The sequence below is a fragment of the Rutidosis leptorrhynchoides genome, chromosome 2 (genome assembly GCF_046630445.1).
Source record: "Rutidosis leptorrhynchoides isolate AG116_Rl617_1_P2 chromosome 2, CSIRO_AGI_Rlap_v1, whole genome shotgun sequence".
In the NCBI taxonomy this organism is placed as follows: Eukaryota; Viridiplantae; Streptophyta; class Magnoliopsida; order Asterales; family Asteraceae; genus Rutidosis; species Rutidosis leptorrhynchoides.
This window is the reverse complement of record NC_092334.1, coordinates 480,986,160-480,993,955: the sequence shown is the minus strand read 5'-3', so window position 1 is coordinate 480,993,955 and position 7,796 is coordinate 480,986,160. Positions and strand designations below refer to the sequence as shown.

Below are 7,796 nucleotides of genomic sequence, written 5' to 3'. Positions count from 1 at the left end.
CGGGAGATGAACTCGTGTGTGGTTTAGTACCCTGGTTAATTACAAACTGATGTCCCAAAAAAAAGATGAATATTTCACTTAACCTTTTTATTTATTCGCAGAGACAAACATTTCATTAATAACATCCAGGAAGTAAAAACACAATTACACAAACTTATGGAAATTTCAAGTTTTGTTTACCAAAACCTGGGTTTCTTTTCTGAAACACATGAAACAATATAAGGTCTATTTATAAATGTTCATTTCTTTTTCTGGGAACAAGGGGCTTGTTGCAGCTTATTCATGTCCTTGAATATGAACCAAATGTACATAAACGTGAAAGAAAATGTCATAAACTGAAAATAATAAACCTGCCCAACAGATTGTAAAAACATGATTTTCAATATGTAGAAGTTGCATATAATATGTAATAAAAATTGTATTCCAAGAAAGGAAGTGGGATATATAAAATGTACAAAACCATCTGCAATGAAACAATATCTCCATCTGCATCTAAAAGGGTGCTCATATACTTCTTAACTATTATCCTCAGTTACCTTCATTGACTTAAATTAACTTAACAAGTTTCGAAATTTCTTTGAGAAGTTAATTGTAAGGTCTTTCTATTTCAAATTCGACGTTAGATCTTATTTTTCTATTCTTGAATATACGTGGGTTATTTCCTTTTTCTTAATAACTCATGATCACATCCTCCCCAACAGGAACATTAAGATCAGGGAGGAAAAATCCTTCACTTAGCTCATTTGCCACTTCAAAATAGTTGTTTTTGCACGCCGTTGGTCTTTCAACTTGTATATCCAGCTGAAACATATAAGTAGATTTACATTTGTAATTTTATGAACTATAGCATAATATAATTAGGACTATACTATGGAGTCATTAAATATGTTTTACCTTCATCTTCTTAAGGGTCTCATTGATCTTTCTCTGTTTTTCACAGGTAGATTGCATGTTTGCTAGTTTCTGCATGATAACCAAAATCAGCATCTATACAATGGCGAGTATGTTTTACCAATATAAATGACGATTTAGACTTAACGTACCATCGTTAAATCATTTTGTTCCTTTATCAGTAACACTTCCTCCTCCTTAAGTGCAGCCAAAGTCTAAAAACATATAAAAAAAATATCAATTAGATACTAATATCTCTTAAACCCGATCAAATGTATTTGCGACAACTTTATAAGTATGTCATGTGACTCACCTTTTTCTTTCTTGGTCTCTTGGACTGGGTGGTTTCAACAGGTGTAGTAGCCTGCAAAGAAGAAAAGGAAAAAAAAAATAAGATTAAGATTATTATTTGATGAAAACAAATTTAATTGGTGGTAACTTTAATATAAGTTGAAAATGAGAAACTTGAAAGTATAGACTACATCTGTTGAGACTTTGAACATTAATGTGTGATCAACATTAAATTAATTTGCTTGCGATCTAGACAAAATGTTGCTCACAAAACACATAATAATAGAACTATGCAGTACAGAATTGACCAATTTTTTACAAAAAGAAAAAAAATAGGTTTAGTTATCAAAACTTTATAAAAAACCAAGGTAATGAAGGTTACATTTTGTGTACAAGGAATGCAACAATACAAAAAGTTACCTATATTTTAATTTAAGTGAGGTTAGATCTAGGGTAAAGCACTAAAGCTACAAGAATCCAACATCTTTGCTCAAAGACAGAAGCTTTTTACATTATTTTAGTAGAAATAGAACACTTTTTATATCAATATTTTAGAAGCACATGCAAAACCATATTTGTTTGACCAGTGCCACTCTAAGCCTCCCTTGATCTGCATGAATTCCTTTAACCCAAAGTCACCTTAAAACTCAGGGCACTAGTATTTAACTGAATAAATGCACTGTGCATCTGTTTTCTGAATTTTTAATTTTGGTGTGACACTAGTAGCAACATATACATAATGTGCTCCTAAAGCAAATTCAAAAGGCATAAGTTTACACACATACTTGTCACTTAACTTGCACCCAAACTAATATCCAACTAGCAGTCCACATAATTTCCCCTTCTACTTTATAACACAAAACATAAACATTGTCTTATTATTAGGTTTATAATGAAAACCTAAGTGTGTGTACCAATAAAACCAAATAATAAATCAATGTCAAAAAGAACTTTGAGCTTGAATCCAAAAGAATTTCAGGATATCTACAGAATTACCCACTACACACTATTAAAGGGACTAACGTGACCAAAAAGGAAATTAGTTTTTTTTGTTCTTTTATTTATTTTATTATGAAGAAAATAAAATAGCAATATAATACTATAACTAGCATTTTTTGACCGTAAATGCACACCATCCCAGATAAAGAAATTACTAAAATGAGCTAATGTTAACTAGAGGTGTTTACTGTTTACCTAAGAGAATAATAAACAGAAGAAAACAATATATTGTAGACTATTTTCACTTTGACTATTTCAAAACTTAACTTTCTTGAGTTTTGAAAAAGAGAAAAAAAGATACTCCGTATTAGTTTCATGTTAAACTTCTTACAATCTTCGTAATATTAGTCGTAAATCAATCATAAAAGTACATAAAATACATCATAGAATAGATCGAATATTGAACAATGATTATCTACAATTGATTGATTTTTTATGTAACCTTTAAAATTATTAGAATTATATTAAGAAAGAATTGCATCTAACTTAGAACAGGAATAAAATTTAGACTAAATTAAACTAAATATTTATGTAATTTTATAATTATACATCACAAAAGTAGCATGAATAAAAGTAGTACAAAATATACATACAGGAAAAAACACCCACTACCCCCAATACTCGCACCAAACTTAAACGTAGACACACACTACACTTGCCACGAAAACACGCCACCCATTTAAAACCGATAATTAAAATTACCGAAGTACCCCTAACTGTACACAACATCCACAAATATGTTTCGAGTGGCATCCCTTTTTTGCCCAAAGTAGATGGATATGATTTCGACAGAATAATATACATGAGTCATCATTTTATACACCTGCTGAAATGACATAAATACCCTTTTAATAAAAAAATGTCACTTTACTTTCTATTTTGTGACTCCTATGCTTTCAACGGAAGTCACAATGATTCTTAAGTTTCTTCCACAATTTTTTTTTTTTTAATTTAATTTGTATATAGACTACTTCGGTCAATGGAGATATTTGGAGGGTAAATTGGTAAAAATAGAAAACTGAAAAAACCGTAAATCAGTGTCATCTCTGACAAATGATGAAAGCGTGAGGGGTACTTCTGACAAATTAGTTAACTATTTAGGGGTAATATGGTAACTATAGCTAAAAAGTAAATAACCGGATCGGAAAACACAAGAAGCAAATGAGGATACACACAGCTCACAATCAGCTGACTAATAACACAACCAAATTAAAATTAAAATACGAATAAAACGTCGACGTATAACGAACCTTAGATCTTGAGGTAATAAGTTGTTGACTAGAGTCAACAGCGGGGTCGGAAACGGGACCACTCCATGATAAAGGTGTACTTGGGCTAGCTCTAGGTGGTTCCGATTTATTAGGAGGTTGAATTAGCGTTTGTGTTCGTGAACGGCGTTGATGAACGGTCCAGTTTTTGGGTGGTCGATGTGGTGGTGGTGGTGATGGTGTTGAGCGGAGAGTGATGAGGAGTTTAGCGACGATGTCGGAGTCTGACATGGCAGCGGTGAGCCAATCATCGTGAGACATGCTGGTGGGGTTTGTTACGGAGTGAGGGAATAATGGAAAAGAGAAAATAAAACTGAAAAGGAAAATTGAAGAAGGGTGGAATGGGTGAAGTTAAATAGAAAGGAAGGAATGGATTGGAGTTTGGTGGGGACCACACTCGGTTACAACCCACTCTTCTATTTGTTAGTTTCATAAACGAGGTATATTTATTTTTATTTTTCTTTTTATTTATTTTTTTAGGTTTAGTGGTACTAAAAAATTTGTACACCTGACCTGACTACTACCTTCTTTTTATCATCGACTGATTTACCTTTTTTTTTCGCTTAGTATGCCAAAATGGAAAGCCATCATTGCCAAGGGTCTAAGTAGTCATTTTACCACAAATAAAATGAGTGTCAATATCGGTCTTGATTTTTAAGATAGTAGTACTTCCGTCCATACAGTATAGGTAATAATAAATATTATGAAAAAATAAAAATGATCTTGTTGTAGATATAAGTTTATATAATCAGTGAAGGAAAAGGGAAACCCTAATATGGGGATAAGGTAGAGAGAATCACCCTATGATTCCAGAAGCAAGAGGTGTTAGACGGTTATTATAGGTTGGTCCAAGTCCGATATGTGGGCTTGGGTCCGTTAGGGTTTTCTAGATCTCTTGTATCGCTTTAAATACCGCATCAATAATCAATAATATTTACGGGGAATTCATTGTTTAACATGGTATTAGAGCGGGTATGATCCCAAAACCTATCATCCGCCATGGCCCATGTGCCGCTGCATCTAAAACCTTCCCCGTCGAATTACCCTACGTTTGTAATCTGGTGTAGCCCTTCATCTAAACCACCGACCATCGTTATTTTATTTTTTCTTCATTCTCTTGTATAACATCTCAACTATTATCTTTTTTTTATGTTTGATTACTGTACGCCATCTTTATTTTTATTCTACTTCTCATCAAAACTCTTATGTGTGCGTCGTTAAAAAAAAAAAGTGTCAAAAGGTTGTGGTCGTATTTTGCCGTTGAATTGCAGAAGCTTACAAAAAAAAACAAAAAAAAAAACAACGAAAACAATTTATCTTTCCTATTTGTTTTTCTTTTGTTTCTATTATCGTTCATATCCGTCCTCTCTTGCCACTCAAAATAGTTGGTCTTTGTCGTCGCTTCATAGCTACTCTAAACCACAACCTCTTTGAATGGTTTCTTTATATTTATATATCATAGCTGTATCATATATATACTTTTATCTTTGATTTACTCTTCTTTTTTATTCATTGCCTAAGCAATCATAATCGGCGTGGGGCTGACCCGCCTAGCTTGACTAGGTTCCAAACCCCGAAAAAAAGAGAAATATAAAAAAAAAATACGAAAAAAGAGAATATAGTCAAAATTCTTGTTTGCAGCGTTGAAGAATATTGTTATTGTCGACAAAAGAAAGCATATCAAAGCGGTACTTGATCCTTAGGCACAGCAAGCCACGGCGTAAAAAAAAAAAACGCTACGGAAAAGGAGAAGCCGTCAAGAAATCTGCAAATGCATCAACGAATATCAGTTTATTTAATGCAGCAAATAAGAGAAAAAAAGAGTTACTTTTGTTTATTTTATTTAATTGTAAGTGTTTTCTTCCAGTCCGAGCTTTGACGATTTCGCCGCTCGGACTGCGGGGGAGTGTTAGACGGTTATTATAGGTTGGTCCAAGTCCGATATGTGGGCTTGGGTCCGTTAAGGTTTTCTAGATCTCTTGTATCGCTATAAATACCGCATCAATAATCAATAATATTTACGGGGAATTCATTGTTCAACAAGAGGTCGGTGGAATGGAGAGGGTGGAGGTGGGTAGGCCGTAGGTGGGAGTAACATATCACTTGGAGTAGAAAGACGAAAATAGCCCTGAGTGCTGCTGTGAAAATACTAAAAAACAATTAACTGTTGGTGAACAGTGAATTCATTTGGTCTAATGTAATATTATTAATTAAGAAAACACTTTTAAATTTATTATTTTAATATTTTTTTTCATAAAATAAGTTTTGAAATACGTTATTGAATCATAATTCATGCAAAATAAATCTTTTTTCTCAAGTTTATTTCATAAGTTTTACAATTTATGGATGACATTCTATTTATAGTGAAAGACTACTTATTAATAAGGTTCAAAAACAAATTTGTGTAAAGTATGGATTAACTTGAATTTTTTATTTTTTTTTTGTTTTTTTTTTTTGTTTTTTGTTTCAATTCAATGTATAACCTTGAAAAATGGTATACAATAGTCTAAATGAATTTTATTTCGCATGAAAATCATCAAAATAAAGTGATTTGAAGGTGTTTGTTATATTAGCTTACATGTACAATATCACTATATTCGCATTCTCCTAAATATTAATATATTATATTAATATTTAATATATCACATAAAAAATGGAAGGTGATACCCACACACCAGTTTTTGATCCTGTCACACCCCCCAAAATGGACCAGGGGTAATTGTGACCAATCATATCATAACACAGTTGTATAAACGAGAACGACTCTATATGAGACTTTTTAAATAAAACCTTTGTTAATAAACAGCGGAAGCAGTAATACATGTTTACATTATTATTAAAACGTAAAATAAATGTTTATGAACTAAAATATAATATGCGATGTGGACTCCATGCAAGCATCAAATCTATCATCACAAAGTTGCAAACAGCTAGCTCAATCATCACATGAGACAAAACATGCTTAAAGTGTCAACCAAAAAGGTTGAGTGAAATTCACAGATTTATAAATAATATCCAAAGTTTTAGACCACAAGATTTAGTTTAAAGTTGATTGATATAGAAATATCAATCTAAAAGTGTTGCTGCATTTTGTAATATCGCTACTAAACAAGTTTACCCTATGACACCTTGTACTGTCAGTGTCGTGGAATCATTATTATGTAACCAAAGACCAACGGTCGAATGGTTAGAGACGTTACTCTCAATAGGCCTACTCACAATAATTAAGTTTGCATTTAAACGTAGCAATTGACGATATTACGGTAGGGATTTAGCATGAATCAAAGCATGACAGCATAGTTAACAATTTAGTACTTGTGTCTAAGTGTAAAATAGTTATAAAGCAAGCATGTGTCTCACCCCAAAAGTTATAAAACAGTTATGAAACAGTAAAAAGTGGGGCTATGAAGTTCACCTTAATAGCACAAAAGAGTATTCCACGAAAGAATTGAACGGAAGGACGTGATGTCAAACCCCGTCCAAATCCCCCTGGACGAAATCATCAATATCTGGTCCCATTGCGATGATCGACTCCAAGTAATGTTCTTAATATGAGCACATGCACAGCGGAAGACTTAATTCGTACCTGAGAATAACATGCTTTAAAATGTCAACATAAAGTTGGTGAGATATATAGGTTTGATGCTAGCAGCGTTATAACTATGGACCACAAGATTTCATATTTATACATAATACACTCCTCGTGTATGGAAAAGTCGTTGAGCACTTGGTAACCATACTTAACATTTAAATCACAGCAGCATATTCTTAAATAAACCCTACACCGTACCAAGTGTAGTAACGAAACGAAGTACTGTGCAACCGTTAAAAACTGGTCGTCCAGCCCGGTTGGGGTTGTCAGGCCCGATAGATCTATCAACAGGATTCGCGTTTACGCTCCTCACGTAAATATTAGCTACCAAGTATAAAGAAATATGTCATGGTACAACTCAACGTAGAATTTATTTTGATCACTTGTGTCCATAACGTAAATCATTTATAAAAACAGCGCATGTATTCTCAGCCCAAAATATTTAGAGTTTAAAAGGGACTATATACTCACCATACTGTATTTTGTAGTAAAAATACATATAACATCATTGAACATGTGTAAGATTGGCCTCGGATTCACGAACCTATATCATTTATATACATATATATATATTAACACATATAATGCAAATCAATTAAGTTTACTTATATACATATGTATACATCTTTAGTTTTGCTAAATTAATAATTGTAGTATTATTAGATTAAGGATAATAATAATAATAATGATAGTGATCATAGTAATTTTATTAAAATTGATAGTTTTAGCGAAAATAATATTTTTAATAATAATAA

The 7,796-nt window shown here is 32.4% G+C and overlaps 1 long non-coding RNA gene across 1 annotated transcript; it reads right to left on the bottom strand.

Annotated features, from left to right (window-relative positions):
- Nucleotides 1-258: 258 nt before the first annotated feature.
- Nucleotides 259-3,447, bottom strand: LOC139892640 (uncharacterized). Its single transcript, XR_011774182.1, has 5 exons — nt 3,432-3,447; nt 1,205-1,255; nt 1,044-1,106; nt 895-963; nt 259-801 (listed from the first exon to the last, which is right to left on the bottom strand). It is a non-coding gene; the product is annotated as an uncharacterized lncRNA (long non-coding RNA).
- Between the last annotated feature and the right edge of the window lie 4,349 nt (nt 3,448-7,796).